The following is a 22,708-nucleotide window of genomic DNA, read 5'->3' as shown; positions in this document are numbered from 1 at the left end:
AATAGGAAGAATAAATATAGTTAAAATATCATTACTACCCAAAGCAATTTACACATTCAATGAAATGCCAATCAAAATGGCACCAGCATTCTTCTCAAAACTAGAACAAACTATCCTAAAATTTGGATGGAACCACAAAAGACCCCGAATAGCCAAAGTAATATTGAAGAAGAAAATCAAAATGGGAGGCATCACCATCCCAAACTTTAGCCTCTACTACAAAGCTGTCATCATCAAGACAGTATGGTATTGGCACAAAAACAGACACATAGACCAATGGAATAGAATAGAGAACTCAGAATTGGACCCAAAAATGCACAGCCAACTAATCTTTGACAAAGCAGGAGAGAGTATCCAACAGAAAAAAGATAGCCTCTTTAACAGATGGTGCTGGGAGGACTGGACACCAACACACAGAAGAATGAAACTAGATCATTTTCTCACACCATACACAAAAATAAACTCAAAATAGATAACGGACCTAAATGTGAGACAGGAAACCACCAAAACCCTAGAGGAGAAATCAGGAAACAAGCTCCTTGACCTCAACCACAGCAATTTCTTACTTGACACATCACCAAAAGCAAAAGAATCAAGAGCAAAAATGAACTACTGGGACCTCATCAAGATTAAAAGCTTCTGCATGGCAAAGGAAACAATCCATAAAACTAATAGGCAACCAACTGAATAGGAAAAGACAGTTGCAAATGACATATTGGATAAAGGGCAAGTATCCAAAATCTATGAGGAACTCACCAAACTCCACTCCTGAAAAACAATCCAGTGAAGAAATGGGCAGAAGACATGAACAGACACTTCTCCAAAAGGACATCCAGATGGCCAACAGACACATGAAACGGTGCTCAGCGTCCCTCCTCATCAGGGAAATACAAATCAAAACCACACTGAGATACCACCTCACACCAGTCAGAGTGGCTAAAATAAGCAAATCAGAGAACTCTAGATGCTGGCGAGGATGTGGAGAAACGGGCACCCTCCTACACTGTTGGTGGGAATGCAAACTGGTGCAGCCCCTCTGGAAAACAGTATGGAGGTTCCTCAAAAAATTAACACTAAAACTCCCCAATGACCCAGCAATAGCACTGTTAGGAATTTACCCAAGGGATACAGGAGTGCTGATGCATAGGGGCACATGTACTCCAATGTTCATAGCAGCACTCTCCACAATAGCCAAAACATGGAAAGAGCCTAAGTGTCCATCAGCGGATGAATGGATCAAGAAGATGTGGTTTATCTATACGATGGGATACTACATGGCAATGAGAAAGACTGAAATCTGGCCATGTGTAGCAACATGGATGGAACTCGAGGGTGTTATGCTGAGTGAAATAAGGCAGGCAGAGAAGGACAGATACCATATGTTTGCACGTATAGGAGGATTAGGAGGAACTTAACGGAGGACCATGGGGGAGAAGAAGGGGAAAAATAGTAGTGGAGAGGGAGATAGGCAAACCATGAGAAATTCTTGAATGCTGAGAACAAACTGACGGCAGACTGGGCAGGAAGGGAATGGGGGGTGATGGGCATGGAGGAGGGCACTTGTGGGGATGAAGCACTGGGTGTCCTATGGAAACCAACTTGATAATAAACTATTTTAAAAAAACAGAGATGTTAGAGGACATCCCTGGGACGGCACAGGGTGCATGTTTCTTGCCTGAGTAGACACCAGTATGAGGGAACTAGCCCCTCTTTCCAGTATCTGATATATACTTTTACCCCAGGAACTCACACCCTCTGCAGGCCAAGGATGAGAAGGAAGCAAAAAGTCTACAGTAAAGGTTACATTTGAATTCTATCCACCAAAGTGACAGAAGCAAGAACCCTCCTGCCCACTATGGAGTTGTATAGCTCATATGCTATAAAAATCAAGCTGTCATAGTTCTGGTTAGTGGGAATGCCAGACCCAGTGGGGCTCAATTTTGGGGGGAAAATGGAAAAAGAAATGTCACGATGTATACATAGAGATGCTATAATGATTGCAGGTGGGGAAGAAGGATAGACATTACATCCAAACATGATCAATTTCATGTTTTCATTCCACTATCCCATCTTTGCCTTTGGCACCATATTCATTTTATACTTCATTGCTGTCCTTTATTTTTAGTTGGAGCACCTCAAAACTAGATACCCACACCTAAATTTTTGTTCCATTTTTTTCTGATTTTAAAAATTAGTGGTTTTTTGGAGAATATCTGAATCCCAGTTCAATGTCAACTCCTTAATAGCAAATGGAAATCTGTGGGATGCAGATATGAATCAGACAGAGTCCTTGCCCTCAAACCACTTAGAAGGTTTAGCAGAGAATGCAGACAAGTTCTAGTAACCGAACTATCGAATGAGTAACATAGGAATTTATGTGGGGCCATGGAGGAATGCCCAGGATATACGGTCAAGTCAATGTGTAAAATGTGAGCTGGGAAAGACAGAAATAGCAATAAAAAGAAAGCAAATTCTGAAAGCCAAAAATACAAGCCACTAATGTGGAGTCTGCCCTAACATTAGGGATTACTAAAAATTTCCTGCACCTTTCCTTGGAGTTATTTCTGTCAAAATGTTAACTACATTTTTATTCTTCTGGATCCTAAATCCAACAACAAAAAAAAGTATTTTTATGACTTAAACCTGAGTGATCCTACTCTCTGTGCTGAATGAATGAATCCAGTGAAATGGTATCTTTTATTTATCAGGCACTGGACAAAGGACACAAAACAAACAAGATATGGTCCCTGCCCTTAAGAATAAATAGGTTTTTTAAAGGAAATAATTGTACAATTAAGAATGTACTTGTGTGAACTATATGGCCTATAAAAGACAAAAGAAAAAGTAGACCATCTGAATCATAATTATTCTAAATTTTTTAATGTTTTTACTTATTTTTGAGAGACAGAGAGCAGGGATGGGGCAGGAGGGGTTGGGGAGAGACACATAATCTGAAGTAGGCTTCACGCTCTGAGCTGTCAGCAAAGAGTCCAACATGTGGTACTCAAACTCCCAAACTTTGAGATCATGACCTGGGTAGAAGTCCAATGTTTAACCAACCAAGCCACCCAGGCACCTCTGATTCATAATTATTTTAAACAATGTCTTGTAATTCACAGCTAACTTTTAGTGGAAAGGGACATATGAGAAATATCTCCCAGCATGCATAGTGCACATGCATGTGCACACATACACTCAAATTTAAAACCTCCATATGACACACAAAAGCACCTCCCAATTGTTACTTATATTTGAACCTGTTTTCTAAATATTAGGTTCCAATGTATTTCGCTGAATATCTACTTCTATAATGGTAGGTCCCCAAACATAATTTATTTCAAGTTTTATTTTTAATGTTCCAGAAGCAGCAGGGGGCAATCTAACGTAGGAAACGTGCTGTGGAAATGGCAACAGATAAAGCAAGGTTACATTTAGAGCCAGTTTAAGAAAGAAAAAAAAAAAGCCCTCCACTTTGCTGAATACAAAATACAGCATATAGGGAAACCGGAAATATACATTGGAGAGAACAAACCCAGGTCAGTAAAATAACAGAAGGTGAAGGATCCACTCTGGGCTAAAATAAGATGAAACAAAATGCAATAAATATAAAACTTAAAAACTCTCATGCAGGCTAAGAGAAATCTATGAAGGCATATAGACATCCTGGATTTTTGTTCTAACTTTGCCTGCAGGCACTTTGGAGCCCAAATAACTGCAGATCTGGGAATAACAGGTGTTTATTGATTTCTTTGTGATTTTTCTCCTTTTTATTTCTTCTTTTTTTTTTTCCTGTGGTACTAGAACAGAAAGACATATGTATTCCATATGTAACACTTTAGAAAATGAAAGGCAACAGAAACACTGAACAGATGTGGAGAGTAGGGACCCACTTTCCCCAATACAGCTTAATGTCAACATGCCAACGGTGTTCTCTATATTATTCTTAAAAAGAAAAGGGACCAAAAGTTCCCCATAAAAAACATTAACTGACAAGAATCTTGAATGTTAGCATGGTTATCTGCGCTAACCAGAAAACAACAACTGTATGACTGTATGTTTCTTTCTGAGTTTGATTCTTATTTTTAAAAGACTGGGAAAAATCCCCATACAATTATTACAGGGCCATCAATAATTTGGTTTTACTTGTTTCTGAAGATTAAATAAGAAAGAACTAACCAGTATTCAAAAACACCCATTTTTTTAAACTTTGAGTTGGGAATCACAAAATCAAGTTTGATTTCCTCTGATACATACAGAAAAGTTCAAGAAACAAGAAGGTATTGTCTTTATGACAAATCATCAAGCGTAATTTTTATTTATGTGCAGGCTTCAGCCTCATGTTCATCAAATCAGGATGTGTTCCTCTTCCATTTCAAGTAACTAATAATGTTTAGAGGACAAAAAAGGGAAATGTACCTAAATAAAATACATATATTTTTATTTTTCCCTGATTTCAGAAAAACATCATCTTTCCAGGGACAAAATTACAACTGGTGAAAGGATAAAATGTAGTGGGGTGGTAAAAAATCAAAGAGAAATTTGTATTTCAGCTTGACACAGATGAGGAGGTTTGGGGTGCAGAAAGGAAGGGCATGTGCAGGGATAAAAGATGGTATTTTCTCAATGCAGTTTGGGAGGAGAACAGAGAACTGGGTGAGAAGCCTCATCATAAAGAAGAGGGACATGTCAGAGTGGGCAGCGATAAACAGCACACAGGAAAAAAAGATGAGAACAGTATGAAGGGTCCTGTGAAGTCTAAAGAAAGCCTCATGGTTCCAAAGATGAAGCAAACTTCTCTGGGGGAAAAAAACTGCTTAAATATTCCTACATATGTCAGATGGTGAACTTGGGGAGCAAATAAAGTACAGAGAAGACTAATGGCAGACTGTGCTAAACAGCAGTGAAAAGTACAGGGTTCTGTGAGGAAGAATTCATTTTTCAAGAATTACAGTTTCATAAGGACCAAGACTTTTTTTTTCAAAGGCTGCGGCAGCTGCAGTCTGCAGATGTAGTTGAAAAAAACACCCTGAGCAGGAGGTACATTCCCCTATGGCATGACCATATTTTCTATAGCAATAATCCTATGTCCATAAAAGGAACAAGAGAAAGAAAGACAGAGAGAACAAGAGACGGATACAATCTCATTTATGGGAGAAGCCAGGGTAATACAAGCATTATACAAAGAAATATGCAGGGGCCCTTGTTGATGATTATTTTAAATGTTGATAGAGGTTCTTTTTATATCCATCAGCTTGCATTTGGGGATTGATGGAAAATGCTAGTATATAAGGGGAGCAAAAGCAAACAACACTGGGGTCACCGATTTAAATGTGTGTATGTATACATAAGCACGTACACACACACACACACACACACTCTTCCTCATCTGGCTACAGCTGCTTAAAAAATACAAAAAAATCGCCTTGAAATTGTTTGCTAGCACTCCAATTTCCTGTACAGACCTGAATGCTTGTGTATTTTTCTGGGTCTCCTAAGTTACCTGTTACCTAATGCATGCCCAGTATGAAGCATTTTTAAATGAGTTAGTCTTTATTGAATTATGATTTCCAGCAGACACTAATAACACAATTCAAATTGCCCGGCCAGACAAGAACTTTTAGAGTGCTGAGATGTAACTGAGTTTTTGAGATTATCTTGAAGAGCCACCCACCAAGTGTGTGTAGTAACGGGGTACTGCTTGATGAAATACTTCAAATAGTTAATTAGATTTGCCAAGAAAAAAAAAATCAATCTTTGAGTCAACACTCTAGGAGATAGAGATGATGAAGAACTGTTATTGGCACACTCAGGGTAGAGTCAAAAGTAAAGCTTAACAAAATAAAGTTTTCAGATTTCCGACACACTGTCTCTGTAGTCAACACAATGCAATTAGCAACACATCAAAAGGAGAGGAAAGCAACTTTTGTCCCATGATTTCTTTTTCCTCAAGAATTTCTCTGGGCTGCTTAAAAAGCATTTTGCAAGGAAGGAGAGAGACACTCCAATTCTATCGGGGGCTGCATTGCCTATGAACACCTGCAAACTGATTTCACTCTGTTTTGTTAACCATTTATTTTGTCTTTACCGGATTTTCAAAGGGAAATGTGATAATCCCACTGTTCTTCAGATGCTCGACAGGGTGTTTCATCTAATAAAGCCTGTGCAATGGAATGGATTAAAGCAACATGATGCGTTCATAATTTGGGGTCTGTGAAAGAATTTTAACATCCGGGCACTATGAGCTCCATCTTAAAAATGTTATTGGTAGGATAAAAGAGAGGGTCTAACATCTGCTTTTCTCCTTTAAGCATCTTCCTAGTGCTATCACTTATGCAAGGCCAGGACAAGATGGGTTGCTGGGGCATCATTTACTCCATCTTTGGGGATTGTGCTCCATCATTAAAAAAAAAAAAAAAGGGAAAATATCCCTTTATGTCATACAGTTATCATCTGGCAGAAATATCAAAAAGCAGGAATAAAGCAGAAATGAAATCTTTAAAAGGGACTTGTTAGTTTAAAATTATGAGGGTTTCTTTCTCCAAGAACCTGAAAGCCATCTTCTAATAGAAGTGATAGAAATTACTTATGCATTTAAAAATTAAACCACTGTCTCCCAAACTTATTTTGCAGTGAGACAGGTCTCCTGAGCTCCAAAATATGTGTTATAGATGCCCTATTTGGTCCCCATTATTCAGTGTGTGGAGGTTTTTATATTGCTGGGAAGAAAATAAAGTAATAGCTACCATTATTCTCTGTGGCGCTCATTTTAGAAGTGATTGGCTCATATCAAGCTAATCTAACTACTACAGGATACAGACAAGTGACACACAGTAGAAATGTGTCAGCCAAATACTAATCTTAAATTTTCTAGGAGCCATGTTAAAGAAGTAAAAACAAAGGAGTGACATTATTATCTTTGTATATTTCATATTATATGTAAGGTATAATGGGTGGCTACCACAGTAAAAAGCTCTGCCATCCCCCAACCCCTCCACAGATGAAGAAACCGGAAGAAAGATGTGAGGTGGGCATAGAATAACGTGCTAACTGGCAAGGCATGACAGAAAATAAGTGACAAGACCCCAGTCTTGGCCCTCTTCTCTCTGTCCTCCTTCCCAACTAGGAAGATTCCCAAAGCTCAATCCTTTACCCACTGCCCTCTCTTTAGACTCTTTCTCAATGTAAATTGAATCATTTGTTCATTTATTCATTTAACTCACCTTTACCAAATGCCGACAATGTGCCCAATACAGTGCTAGGTGCCAGGGTTATAAAGTAAGGTAAATCTTCACCCTCATCATAGTATGGCAGACCATATAAATAAGCCGATGCATATCCATAACATAGTGTGATAAGTTAGCATCTTGGTGGAGGATGCTAATAGGAATGCATTTGTGCATTGGACTTCATGCATGATGAGGGGGGATAGGAGAGGCAATGGGGGATGGTGACTTACAGCTCAAAGGTTACCTCCTCAGAGAGACCTCTGCTGACCAATCAATATAAAGCAGAAATCCAGAGTGCCTGGATGGCTCAGTCAGTTAAGCGTCTACCTTCAGCTCAGGTCACGATCTCACGGTTCATGAGTTCAAGAGCCACATCAGGCTCTCCCTTATCTGCACAGAGTCTGCTTCACATTTTCTGTCCCCCTCTCTCCCTCTGCCCCTCCCCTGTTCATTTTCTCTCCCTCTCTCTAAAAAATGAATAAATTTTAAGTAGAAATCCTCACTTACCTCCAGTCATTTTCTATTACCTCACCTTCTCTTTTTCTTTGGACCATGAATCATCATCTGAAATTCCTATTGATTCATGTTTTGTTTATCATTTGTCTTCCTCTCTAGAAGGGAAGTTCCATGACAGTAGGGACCTTGTGGGCCTTTTTCTTTTTTACGGTTTATTTATTTATTTTGAGAGAGAGAGAGAGAGAGCGAGCGCGCAAGAGCGCACACATGGGGGAGTAACAGAGAAAGGGAAAGAGAGAGAATTCCAAGGAGACTCCACACTGTCAGTGCAGAGCCTGGTATGGGGCCCAAATTCACAATATGTGAGATCATGACCTGAGCCGAAATCAAAAGTCAGCCACTTAACCGACTGAGCCACCCAGATGCCACAGAACCTTGTGGGTCTTACCCACCCTACACCTGATAGAGTAGATAATAAGTCAAAAGTGTGCCATCCACCCATCCATCCATCCCTGGATCTCTTTCTAATCATACTGCTATCAACCAGGGATCTCATTTCCAAAGTTACTCTAACACCCCCTATCTAACAAACAATTCCAAGCTTTCTAATTTGTCTCAATAATACCAGGTTAAACCACCTCAAACACCGATTTCACCACATCAATTCCCTCTCCAAAAATGCACTATCCTTTTTAGGAAGAACTCCAGACACCCCTATTCAAACAATCAAACCTTGATTACTCTGGTAATCAGGCTTTTCTCTAATCTGGCCACCTCACAACTTCCCTTATTTAGTCTGCAGAAAAAGAGGATTCCAGCGATATGGAAAAATTAAAGGATGTCTTAAATTATTTTCCTCCTCCTATCAACTCATCAGCAGAAACCTAAAAAGGCATTCTGTTCTCCTCTCCTGCCCACATTCCAGGAGGATAATTGGTCCACATATCTTTGATGTCCAGCCTTAGTTTCCCAAATGAAAACGTGTTCCCAAAGAGACAGCAGTTTCCATGGGTGGCAGCACCTTGTAGGTAAAGTCCTCAGATGGCAGGAGCTATGTCGAAATTCATGACCACACTCAATGCCACAGCCAAGCTTGGTATGGACACCACTAGGAGAGCTAATTTATTAAATGGCCCTAGCGCAGAGTCTTACAGTAGTACCTCAGGTGAATCTGGCCAAAGATCTCTATCTTTTTTGTAGTAGATGGCACAAGCCCTGGAATCAGCCCAAGGGAAAATGGATAAAAATTGATACTGAACCTTATACCAACCACTGGTGGAGAGAGCCTGATTTGACTTGATATGGACGTGAAATAAGCCATCCTATTATACTTACTTCTAAACAAGTCACAAACACTCCCAAAATCCAGAGGTTTTTTTCTCCCCCCGCCCATAATTCCTTTCCCTCTTGGCTCCTGAAATGCTTGGGCATTTCAGAACCATCAAGCTTACTATCTTGTTGGAATCAGAGCACAGGAGGGGATGGATACCGTTGTTGTTGTTTTTTTTATTTAATTTTTGCTGGTGAGTCAATCATACAAGAAAAAAAGTCAAGACGCTAATAGTCAGTTCTAACATTTTTCTGACTCATTAGAAGACCCCACATCAAGTACAAGAATTAACTTTCTTAAATTTTAAGGCTGAAAATATAGAGGGTTAGGCTATTAATCCTAGTAACATCCCAGTCTTTGAGGTTTCTGCTACAAGTACAGCACTAAATACAGATTTACTCACAGAAGTATATTTAGGAGAAGGGACTCTGACAAAAATATTCTTGATTTCAGCCTCTATAAAATCAATAGAACAAACTAGATCATTTTTAAACAGTTCTCTAATTTTCTTCTACTCACTCCAGTCTCCCGACCCAAGAGGAAAGAATCTAAGCATTTACTACCTATCCTGTTAATTACCGTTCTTAATTAAATAACACCTTTAAGAAGTATTTAACCACTGAGTGCATGTCTTGCCTCCTTAATTAGAATATAAGTTCCTCAAGCATGATTCAACAAAAATATAAAAGTACCCACTGGGTTCAAGGCATAATATAAGATTTCTCCCTAGCTGCTTGGCCCATTACTTGACACTTAACACCAGTCACTTTTAATATGGAAAATTTCTCAAGATTTCTTTGTCCCATTGCAGTATTTTTGAGTTTGTTTTTTCATATAGGCAGGATACCTGGTATAATGTATGCATAGACTTGGAGAGGATCCAGAAAACAAATGAACATATCTGTCATCCTGTGATTTCTCTGGAGTCTTCTGATATCCATGACATGTGATAGAAATCATCGTCAATTATTCTCTTTATTTTTCTGTGGTGAACAAAACCAATCTTTCTCTTGCTCTAATATGGAAGAATAGAATACTCTTGCTTCTTCCTTAAATGCTCCTTGGGAAAAGGCTAGGTAGGCACTGTCCTGGTATGGAAGGCAGGCCCTGAGCAGGCTAGGAGTTCAGCACAGGCCATTTATCTGGAAGGTAATGTCAGGAAGGACAATTGAGGGAATGAGAAAAATGAGATGGGGAGAAAAAAGCCAACGAAAAAAAGGTGTGTTAACAAAGGCTACTGCCTTTGGCAACTGGCCCTCAGTCCCAGTGGGCACTCTCTGAGGTCCCATGTGAATGAGAAGTGTACCTCCAAGGGGGTGCCCGGGTGGCTCAGATGATTAAGTGTCCAACTTCTGCTTAGGTCATGATCTCATAGCTAGTGATTGAGTCCCACGTTGGGCTCTGTACTGACGGCTCAGAACCTGGAGCCTGATTCATATTCTGTGTCTCCCTCTCTCTACACCCCTCCCCTACTCATGCTCTCCTGTCTCTCTCAAAATAAACAAACATTAAAAAATTTTCAGGGTGCCTGGGTGGCTCAGTCAGTTGAGCGTCTGACTTTGGCTCAGGTCATGATCTCATGGTTTGTGGGTTCGAGCACCACATCGAGCTCTGTGCTGACAGTTCAGAGCCTGGAGCCTGCTTCGGATTCTGTGTCTCCCTCTTTCTCTGAGCCTCCCCTGCTCACTTGCTCGTGCGCTCTATCTCCCTCAAAAATAAAACAGTAAAAAAATAAAAAATAAAAATTTTAAAAAGTCGTCTCCCTCTGATATAATAGCAAAAATAAAATATTGGGACTACATCAAAATACAAAGGTTTTACACAGCAAAGAAAACAACAAACCTAAAAGACAGCCTACCGAATAGGAGAAGATATTTACAAATGACATATCCAAGAAACGGCTATCATCTAAAACACAGAACTGATAAAACTCAACACTCAAAAAACAACCCAATTTCAAAAAGGCAGAAGGCATCAATAGACATTTCTCCAAAGAAGACATACAGATGGCCAACAGACACATGAAAAGATGCTCAACATCACTCATCACCAGGGAAATGCAAATCAAAACTACAATGAGGTATCACTTAACACCGGTCAGAAAGGCTAAAAGTCAACAACACAAGAAACAAGTGTTGGCAAGGATGTGGAGAGAAAGGAACCCCTGCCCTGTACAGTGTTGGTGGGAATGCCAACTGGTGTAGCCCCTGTGGACAACAGTATGAAAATTCTTCAAAACATTAAAAATAGAACTACCAAAGGCACCTGGGTGGCTGAGTCCATTAAGCGTTCAACTTCAGCTGAGGTCATCAACTCACAGCTAGTGGGTTCAAGCCCCATGTCAGGCTCTGTGCTGACAGCTCAGAACCTGGAGCCTACTTCAGATTGTGTGTCCTCTCTCTGCCCCTCCCCTACTCATACCCTGTCTCTCTCTCTCCTTCAAAAGTGTTTTTAAAAAAATTAAAAATAGAACTACCTTAAGGGCACCTGGGTGGCTCAGTCAGTTAAGCACCCAACTCTTGATTTTAGCTCAGGTCATGATCTCACAGTTGTTAAGTTACAGCCTAGCATCAGCTCCACACTGGCAGTGGGGAACCTGCTTAGGATTCTCTCTCTCTCTCTCTCTCTCAAATAAGTAAGTAACTTAAAAAAAAAATAGAACTACCCTACAATCCAGTCATCACTCTACTGGGTATTTACCAAAAAAACAGGAACACTAATTCAAAAGGATATATGTACCCCTATGTTTATTGTAGCATTATTTACAATAGTCAAATTATGAAAAGAGCCCAAGTGTCGATCAACAGATGAATGGATAAAGATGGGTCTTTATGTGTATATGCATACGCATGTATATGAACATTATATCATTCATAAAAAGAGGATGAAATCTTTCCCTTTACAACATGGATGGAGCTAGAGAGTATAATGCTAAGCAAAATAAGTCACTCAGAGAAAGACAAATACCATTTGATTTTATTAATATGTGGAATTTAAGACACAAAACAAACAAAGAGGGTGAAAAAGAGACAAACCAAAACACAGACTATTAACTACAGAGATCAAACAGAAGGTTACCAGAGGGGAGATAGGTATCAGGATGGGTGATTAAGAGTGCACTTATCATGATGAGCACTGAGTAATGTATAGAATTGTTGAATCACTATATTGTACACCTGAAACTAATATAATACTGTATGTTAATTATACTGGAATTCAAATAAAGAACTTAAGGGGTGACTGGGTGGCTCAGTTGGTTAAACTACTGACTCTTGGTTTTAGCTCAGGTCATGATCTCATGGTTCATGAGATTGAGACCTCCATCCGGCTCTGTGCTGACAGTGTGGAGCCTGCTTGAGATTCTCTCTCTCCCTCTCTCTCTCTCTGCTCCTTCCCCACACATGCTCACTCGTGCGCGCTCTCTCTCTCTAAGTAAATAACTTTTAAAAAACACTTAATTTAAAATAAAGTGTCCTTCCAAATAATGGGAAGGCCAGAGAATGTATTTATTAACTCCCATCTCCCAGGAGCTACAGGTTGCTATTGCATATTTTTGCTATCTGAAATACTATTCATATTTTATTCAAATCATGAGCTACCTCTGTTGTATTTTAATGAATACCTTAATAGAGAGTTAAATCCCCAGCTTCCGGACAGCCTAGTTCAGGATTTCCCAAAGGAAGACAAGCAGAGACACAGGACTAGAAATGGAGGGCTCCCACAATGCACAGGAACCAGAGACAGTAGCCACAAGTGGGCTAAGTTGTAAGCCAAGGAAACAGGAGGCAGAACACTAATTTTATCTGGTACATGAATGAGTTCATCCATCTAACTTAACTGCTATAATCAGGCCAGCAGCTCCAGAAACCTAGTTTCTACTCATGGTCCTATCAGTATTTTCTGATTGATGGTAGATTTATGCCACTTTACATCCATCTTAGACATACAATAATGTAAAAGCCATAATATAATACAATAAGGTAGCAGGGGGCTTAGAGATGTGACTGAGCATTCATGTTTATTAGGGTTTGAGTCAGGGGTCACAAACTCAAATGCCTTCTGTGGTTTTGTCTTTATGACCATCATAAACAGGGATAAAGCCTCCCTGAGAGTGATCCTGATGGCCCAAGGTAAAGCTCCCAGCTGGCAAGGGGCAAAAAGTTGGAATCAGTGGGTCTTTCCAAAAGCATGTGGAGTTCTGGAGTGTCTATTTACCTCTTGGTGACTCCAGTCATTCAACTGACACTTACTGTCTACAGCATGCCAGAAACTGTGGTGGACACTAATAGGACAGCCACATTCTGGATCCCTTCCCCTGAGGGAGCGTGGTCTGTGGAGGGAGTGCTAATACATACAGAATCCTTCACTAACCCTCAAGTCTATTCCTGAAAATCCATTTCACAATCGACTTGACATTTAAGAAAACTTATAAAAGTTTAGGAAAAAACAAGGGCAAAAGCCTGAGTTAACTTACGGGAAACTTTATAAATATTGCATGCTACTTCTAATTGTTCATATTTAATCAGCACTTAACTATAGGTCAGGAACAAAACAAAGTGCCTTTCATGCTTTCTCATTTAATCCTCCCCACAACCCATTTTACTAACAAGGAAACTGAGTCCAGAGGGGTTAGGCAATTTATGCAAAGCCATTCAGCTAGCAGATGGGTCAAAATCTAAATTCAGATAATCCAACTGCAGAGCCAACACTCATTGTAACATACCTGTAGAACTTCATTAAAATAGAGTAAACATAGCACATGAAACCAAGAGGATATGAACAATATTTCTTATAGCAAAAATACATAATAACGGTTACTTTACTATTAATTTTTGGTATAAAACGAACCACTTAAAAAGTTAAGGTAAACATTAATTATTTCTTCCAACTCTGATCTAGGCTGGCTCAGCCAGCGATAATGATGTGGGATGCACTGTCTGTGGCCTCCACTGCATGTCTCAGATGGTTGGAGGTCACTCTACATCATCACTCTCACCCTCCAAGAGGCCAGGTGGGCTTGTTTACACAGTGGCAGAAGGGTTTCCAGCAACTAGAGCATATAAGTTCTAATCACAAGTACTTTTCCAGCCCTACATAGTATTTGCTATTATCTCATTGGCCTAATCAAGTCCCATGACCAAGATAAAAGTCCAGACAGGAATAGACCCAGTGAGGCAAGAATATACTGAGGGCAATCTACAATTTCTATGGAAGTTCTATAGTCTCATTTTATTTTGCTTTGTTGCAGATGCATAAACTAAGAGGAACTATCTTCTACATCAGTCACTTGCCTATATGTTTAGTTCCTTTCTCATTGTATAAATCAGAATAAATTCTTTCTTCCCAGGCCCCACAAAGCAAGGGAGCTGAAAAGTAACTGGATTAAGAGTATGATAAGGAGTATGAACAGAAATAGGAAGAGGAGGAGGAAGAGAAAGAGGAAGAGGAAGTAAAGTATCAGCAGCCACCACCACCACTTTGAGTAATGCTGTTTAACATAGTCATCATGGCAGAGTATTTCTCAACTACAATATTTGATTCTAAACTGCATACTATTTCACAGTGAATGTTCCTCTAAGTCACTCAATGTCAAAATAAACTTGATGGCGAGCTTCCAACATCTTCCCAGGCTGTTTGTGAGCCATGGGTTGTTTGTGAAACCTGGCTATCTCTGCCAAGATCCCTAAGCCCTGGTCTACCTCCACTCAACATCTTACAAGGCTAAGAGGAATCTCTCTCCCCTTTCTTCTTTATTTCTGATGCCCTGGTATACTCTTCTAGTACGTCCATTTTAGGAAAACAAAAACAATAAAAAAACTATTCCTGTGTGTATATAAATTTAAACATATAAGTAAATATATAAATAAATACATACATATGTACACTTACTGCTTTCTGCCTATAACCTCAACCTCCACTGAGGCAAAGGAAAATAGAGATCTGGCTACCATCCCCACAGGATTCAGGGAAAAGTTTGGAGCCAATCAAATACATACTGATTTCTCAAATTATATTACTGCCCAGGACTTGCCAGGGAGTTTGGATGTCCTCCCATGAGTGACCAGGATAATCACTGAAATGTATATGCAAAGCACTGACACAAGCATATTTGTTTTAGAAAACTAGTATTTGCAGCAAGCAATAGGCTGAAATAGTGTCTAGAAAGGCGGTTCTCGAGGTGAGATCCTCAAGCCATAGCATCAGCATCATTTTAAATCTTGTTAGAAATACACATCTCAGGGGGCACCTCAGTAGATCAGTTGGTTAAACACCTGACTCTCGATCTCAGCTCAGGTGATGAGCTCACAGTTTGTGAGATCGAGCCCCATGTTGGGCTCTGTGCTGAGTGTGGAGCCTACTTGGGATTCCCTCCCTCTCTTTTTCTCTGCCCCATCCCCACTCTCTCTCTCTCAAAAATAAATAAACGGAAGGAAGGGAGGGAGGGAGGAAGGAAGGAAACAAGGAAAGAATACAGTTCTCAGGCTCCACCTCAGACCTGCTGAATTAGAAAGTTCCAGGGTGAGACCTGCACTTTAATAAGCCCTCCCAGTGATTCTGAAACACTCATGGTGGAGAACCAAGGGTGGAGGAGCAGTTAGGCCAGACGGGAGTCTCTAAAGAGGGTCTCTGATTGTGATGCCTTATCTTTGTTCCTAAAAGCCCTTTAAAGTGACACTGAATAGGTATTTTAAAATATGTATTTACTGATGAGGGCAAGGAAAACCGGTGTGGAGAACACAGCAAGAGAAAGGTGTCATCAAAGTTTAGAAGATGAAAGGAGATGAGCACTGAGCAGCACTGAGGCACAGAAGCAGGTAGGAAGAGAACACAGAGGATTCACCCCTCAGCATCCTATGGGGCACAGGAATTGGAGGCATGGGGGATGAAAAACACCCACGGAGAAAAGACATTTTTTAATAGCTACTCAGACTACAGGACTTTGGGGGAAATAGCTATCAAAAGGCATGTTTTAGAAATCTTTGCTCAGGGTCCTTCTATGCCAAGTCCTCTGTCCTCAACCTATCCAGGAAACTTGCTTGTCACAAATAAATGTGGAACATACAAGGGAAAGCTATACAAAGAGAAATTCTTTCTAGGAATGTTTGTTTCAAAAGATAATTATAAATGTTTTAATTTTTAAAAATTACTTCATTGATAAGACTGCATCATGTTTATCTGAATGTCATTTTGCTTAGAGAATGGGTTGTATGAGTTTCTTATTACATTCACTCCAAATTTACTTGGGTACCTAAAATGAACAGAGGGGGCTCAGAACCCAGTGAGAGTCTTCCATTTGCCTTAGACTTAGGGGTACGTGTGTGATCAAAGGACAAAGGATGTATATGATGTCTCTTCCCAAGGGTAGGTCCAGGTTTTATGGAATTTGAACCCTACAGAATTTTTTGAATTTTCTTTTAAAAAAGAATTCAGGGGCACCTGAGTGGCTCAGTCATTAAGCATCTGACTCTTGATTTCGGCTCAGGTCATGATCTCCTGGTTCTTGGGATCAAGCCCTGCATTGGTCTCTGTGCTCATAGAGTAGAACCTATTTGCAATATTTTCTCTACCTCTCTCTCTCTGCTCCCTCCCCCTTACATGCTCACTCTCTCTTTCTCTCTCAAAATAAATAACTTTTTTAGTAAGTTACCAGATTACCCAGCAATTCTGTCCCTATGTAGACTCTCCTACATAAGAGAATTGAAAACACAAAAACATATACCATAATGTTCACAGCAGCATTATTCACAATATCCAAAAGGTGAAAATCACCCAAATGTCCATCAGTTGATGAATGGGTAAAAGAAATGCAGTATATTCATACAGTGAAATATTAGCCAGTCATAATAAATGACATAGGGATACATGCCACATCATGGATACACCTTAAAAACTTGCTAAGTCGAAGAAGCTAGTCACAAAAAAAAGGACATATTATATGGCTTCATTATATGCAATGTCCAGAACAGGCAAATCTAAAGAGAAAGTAGAGTTGCTTATACTTACCAATGACAGGAAGATGAAGGACAACAATCTGGGGATGGGGCTGGAGGCGGACAGGTGATAGTCAAAACAGATAGGGTCTTGGGGCGCCTGGGTGGCTTAGTCGGTTGAGTGTCCGACTTTTGCTTAGGTCATGATCTCGCGGTTTGTGGGTTCGAGCCCCGCGTCGGGCTCTGAGCTGGCAGTCAGCACAGCCTGTTTCAGAGTCTGTATCTCCCTCTCTCTGACCCTCCCCTGTTCACCCTGTCTCTCTCTATCCTAGAAATAAAAAAAAAAACAAAAACAAAAAAACAAATAGGGTCTCTTTTTTGTGCTAAACATTTCTTAAATTGACTGTGGTCACATATCCGTGATTCATGTATCTGAATATACTAAAAATTATTGAACTTTGCATTCTAAATGGGAAACTGTACATGTGAACTCCATATCAATAAAGCTGTGAAAGAAAGGAAAGAAAAACAAAGAAAATAGGGTAAACAAAACAAACCTGGAAGATTTAGTAACACATACCCAGAAAATTTGGCAAACCAACAAGCAAAAAACCATAATCATCATCTCTAGGAAAACAAAACCATGGCCCCAGGAAATCAAGCTATACAGCATAAAATGGCTCAGTTGAGAACAATATTTACATAATCAAAATAATACATTAAAATTTAATACATTACAATTTAACCAAAAAGTATGGCATAACCATATTTAAAGAATAAAGAAAAGCCAAGTGTGCAGGTAGGGGATGGAGAGGAGAGTAGTGTAAAAAGACTCAAAATTCCTCATCTTCCTGCTACACAGTCAAGGACAATGTCTAAAGGTAGGAGGCAAGTAATAGCAATGTACACAGATCATTTAGGAGAAAAATTCTGAACAAATAGCTGAAAGTGTTGGAAGCAGCTGCTTTTGAGAGGGGGAACTAGGGAATGGAGAATGATATACAGCTGTACAAACTGATAATCCCAAATCTATAGAGCTATCCAGACCCTTAAAAACTGTATTCATTAGATGCTGGAAATTCGAGTAGAAGCCGCTGATGGCTTGATTAACACCTAATTGCAAAAACAAACCAAAAGAATAAAAGATAAAAAATAAAAAAACAAGACATCCAGTGATGAGCACACATGAAATCATCAGAAAAAAAATCACCTAACCATTTTCCCCTGTGTATCTACCAGGGGAATTTGCTATTTCAAGCTTGTTGCTTTACAATGGCTACTTTAAGAGGGTTAATCCAGAAGGCACAGGACTACCAAAATTAACCCATTTTTCAGACACCACCTGCCTACATCAGCTACTTCTGAAGACAAAAATCATGAATATGTCTGAAATTCATGCTAAGATTTAGCCACGACTAGCTTTCCTTGCTTATCAGAGCATGAATCTCATGAGGCCATCCAAATAAGAATAAATTAAAGAACCTGACAAGTGCCTAAATGTCAGATTAAATTTCATAATATTAATATCCAGTACTCATTTTAAGTTTGAAAGAGAGCAAATATCCTTCATTGCAACTCACAGGAGAAATTTCTCATCACAAGCAATGATTTTCTATCACTTGTGCACAGCCATAAATTTTCATAATACTATCAACCCTTTAAGGTGATACAGCGTTTAATTTAAGAAACTTATGTCCTACAAGGGTGGAAAAATACTCAAACTCACCTTTCAAAGGTCTTTCTTTTCCCCTGGCAGACAAGGGAATAAAACAGTTTTTTTCCCTCTTCCTGGCTATGAAATAGCCTACTATCTACTTAGTTTCTCCTAGTGGTAAGAACTCACTGCCAGCCCTCTAGCTATCAAAACAGATTGACATGGAAGCAAATCTATGTGTGTTTCAGGACTAAATGCACGGTGGAAATGGTATAGACAATAGCAATAACCATCAGCAGTTAGTTCTTTTCCCCCCTTTTGTGGGTGGGAAAAGACAAATGAAAAAGTAAATTTCTGCATTCAGATTAGTTCTGGTAAGTTTATCCATCAAGAATTGATCCAATTAGATGAAACTCTCCTGGTTAGCTTGAGTTAGTTACAGTTTGGAAATCATAAGACAAATTAGTTACTTTCATCTAAAGCAATGAAATGATCATTTGGGCATTAAATTGAAAAAATGGTTTGAGGAGGCTGCACTTATTCACTCTAAGTAGGTTCAAATCCTAATTAGCTTCAACTAACAGTTCAAAATCAGATTTATGACAGGGGTTTCAGAGATGTAAATGAACACTGGGGAAAATTCTTGTGAAAAGCAGTTTTGTCATCTGTTTGCAATTGGAGAAGCATTCTTTCATATCACAGGTGCTCCAAATGTAGCAAGGATCACAATCACCCAGGGCTTGTTAAAACACACCTAACTGTACCCCATCCCCTCAGTTTCCGGTTAGGTAGGTCTGAGATGTGGCTGGAAAATTTGCATTTCTAACAGGTATCCCAGGTGATGGTGAAACAGTTACTCTGGAGAACACTGTGAAATACCATTTTGGATATACACCTATCTTGGGTGAGTAATTTTATTCAAGTAAAATGAGTTTTCAAAGTAAGTCACAGGAGTGATTTACTTTAATATCCTTTATGAGACAACTAAACTTTCATAAGCTTTGGAAACACTAATAAAATACTTAATAATCTGTTTTAAACATTGTTTAAAATTCTTGTTTTGAAATGCCATTTTTAAAAATTATTTTAAGGAAGTGAGTCATCGTTTACTTAACAAAGATCTTTGGAAATGGAGACAAATAAAGATCAAAACTGGAAAACCATGTTATTTAGTAATTAACATCTAGCTACGAACTGCACTTTATTATAATGAAAACAATGAATTCAGATTATGTTTGTGACTTAGGAGTATTGCTGCTGGTGCTTATGACTGGCTGAATGATCATCTGTTCTCTTCCATAATGAAAAAAATTATGATTATTCAAATATTGTACTTGTGGAATAATCACTGTAACTCTTGAAGCTTGCAAACTGTGACATTTACATGGTGAATTAGTATTCAAATCAAGTCTTTCAAGAAGTAAATTAACTCTCTCCAACCACTACGTCTGTATTTAAGAAACTGCCTCCAGGCAAATTTTAGTGACTATTTACCACAATATAAGTTCAGTGGTTAGTTGTACTTCAGATATGAACCTAGCAGAAATACATGAAACACCCCATCAACTCACAAGGCATTTTTCAGTAAACACAAATCACTTTACTAACTTAGCAATGTGTTTTGAATCAGGTCTATCTTTACTTGTAATTTAATTCCCCATTAAAACAAAGATGAAGAGCAAAATCCATTTCTAAGTAGAAACTGTGCATTCTTATTACTTAAGTGTTCAGCCCATCTAAACTAATAATTGATTTTTTTCTCTCTTCTCTTTCTTATCTTTTTATTTCCAAAGCCCTATTCTGACTTTCCCAGACTATGACTGCCATTTATATTCAAGAATTGTGTCACTAATCGTTTGGAATATGGTCTCTCTGCACAAAAAACTTGAGAAATTCTGCTATTTTGAGATTGATTATAAAGACTGATCATATAACAAAATTATTAAAGGCTTATGGTTCTCATTCTCCTTTGACTTTGGCTTTAGGAACCTGACATACCTGTATGCCCAAGAACCACCTGGAGAAAGCATCACTAAAGGAAAAAGCTCAAGAGGGAACCCAGGGAGGGGATGTGTTTTTTCTACAGTGAATATACAATCCCGCACACTAGCATTTTAACATGTAAGTAGCCCAATGGATTTCACGTGTGGATACATACACATACACACACACACACACACACACACACACACACTGAACTGCCCACAAATTTACAGCATTGTAACTGCTTTACATCCCCTAAGCTTAAGCAAGCATTATGGATAATTTTTAAATGGAAACACCATCTTTTAAAAATTATGAATTGTTTTAACTGCTTTGACTATATATATGAAATCACTAAGAATTTCTATTTCCAGCCAAGACTGAGTAACTGAGACTGAATTTATCCTCCCACCTGAAACAATCATAAATGGGACTCAACATGTGAAGCAAGAGTGTTCTAGACATTGGACACCAGAAAACAAAGGGCAGTGATCCCTTAGAAATGGGAAACAGGCTTAGCCCCACAAGTGCCCCAGCTATGTGCCTGGATAGAGTTTCTAGGCCACAGTGCATGAAGAGGAGTATCCAGGCACATCCCAGTGAGGCCCTGAGTTGAAGAGATACAGCCAAGAACATGCGGAGGCCAAGCAGCTCGAGTTCCCACGCTCTAGAATGCTAAAGAGGAGAGAGTTGCCCAGAGACAGGGTTTCAGAGATCTCCAGAGGCTCTGCTCAAGCGGTCATTAGAAAACTGACCAGCACATGGTATGAGGAAACTACCCTCACACCATGGCTGAGGAAGAACCATCTGAAAGACCAGAAGAAACAAAACTTGGATCTCACAGAGTCAACAATGCTTGTTCCCATCAGCCAAACTGGGAAATCTCCTAATTCAAGGGGCTGCAGGCAGAGTACACAGAGGGTTTTGCTTCAGTCATGGAAAACAATTAGACTAGACTAAATGTAACGCTGGCCCTGCCTCATAATCTTAAAAACAACACCCAAAAGGATTAAACAACCTTCAGTAATTAAAGTTTCTGAAAACCAACCTCAAGAATATACAAAATTCAAAACAGAAATTCCATATGATCTAGTAATTCCACTATTTGCCTTAAAAAAGTGAAAACACGAATCCAAAAAGATATATACATCCCTATGTTTACTGTAACATTAGCTTTAACAGCCAAGATATGGAGGCAACCTAATTGTCCATCAACAGACAAATGGATAGAGAAGATGTGGTGTCTATATGGAATGGAGTATTACTCAGCCATAAAAAATGAGATCTAGACATTTGCAACAACATGAATGGGCCTAGAGGATATAATGCTAAGTGAAATAAGAGAGAAAGACAAATACCATATGATTTCACTTATATGGGGAATCTATAAAACATAACAAATAGACAAAAACAAAAGCCAAAACAGACCCATAAATACAGAGAACTGGTGGTTGTCAGGGAGGGGGGGTAGAGGGAGATGGGCGAACAGGGGCAAATGGGGGGTGGGAGGCAAAGGCTTTCAGTTAGGGAATTAATAAACTGCAGGGATGAAAGCACAGAGCATGTAGTCAGTGGTATTGCAATCATGTTGTGTGGGCACAGAGGGCAGCTACAATTGTGGTGAACACAACATAATGTATAGAACTGTTGAATCACTATGTTGTGCACTTGAAACTAATATAACATTCTATATCAACTATAGAAATACAAAAGTATCCAGCACCCAACAAAGTAAAATTTACAATGCCTACATCCATAATTTTTTTTTTTTACCAGGCATGTAAAGAAAACAGTAACCAGGGGAGCCTGGGTGGCTAAGATCATGTTCTCACCATTGTGGGTTCAAGCCCCACATCCAGCTCCATGCTAAAATCTCAGAGTCTGGAGCCTGCTTCCAATTCTGTGTCTCCTCTCTCTCTCTGCTCTTCCCCTGCTTATACTCTCTTTCTCTCTCTCGCTCAAAAATAAACAAACATATAAAAATATTTAAAAAAAAAAGACTCATAATAAAGAGAAAACCAATCAACTGACACCAACCCTTAACTAAAATCAGTAGGAAATGCTTTCTGTATGGCAACAACAACTCAGACTAAATTCTCATGGGAGTGCCAGCACCCAACTCATAAAA

General features: G+C 39.2%; 1 pseudogene; it reads left to right on the top strand.

The window, feature by feature from the left end:
* The first annotated feature begins 8,735 nt into the window (after window positions 1-8,735).
* LOC120224356 overlaps window positions 8,736-22,708 on the top strand; it is a 64,620-nt pseudogene continuing 50,647 nt past the window's right edge.

Source organism: Hyaena hyaena, unplaced genomic scaffold (assembly GCF_003009895.1).
Source record: "Hyaena hyaena isolate Hyena2069 unplaced genomic scaffold, ASM300989v1 scaffold_18, whole genome shotgun sequence".
Lineage (NCBI taxonomy): Eukaryota > Metazoa > Chordata > Mammalia > Carnivora > Hyaenidae > Hyaena > Hyaena hyaena.
Note: the sequence above shows the minus strand (reverse complement) of the source record. Positions and strands in the feature narration are given on the sequence as shown.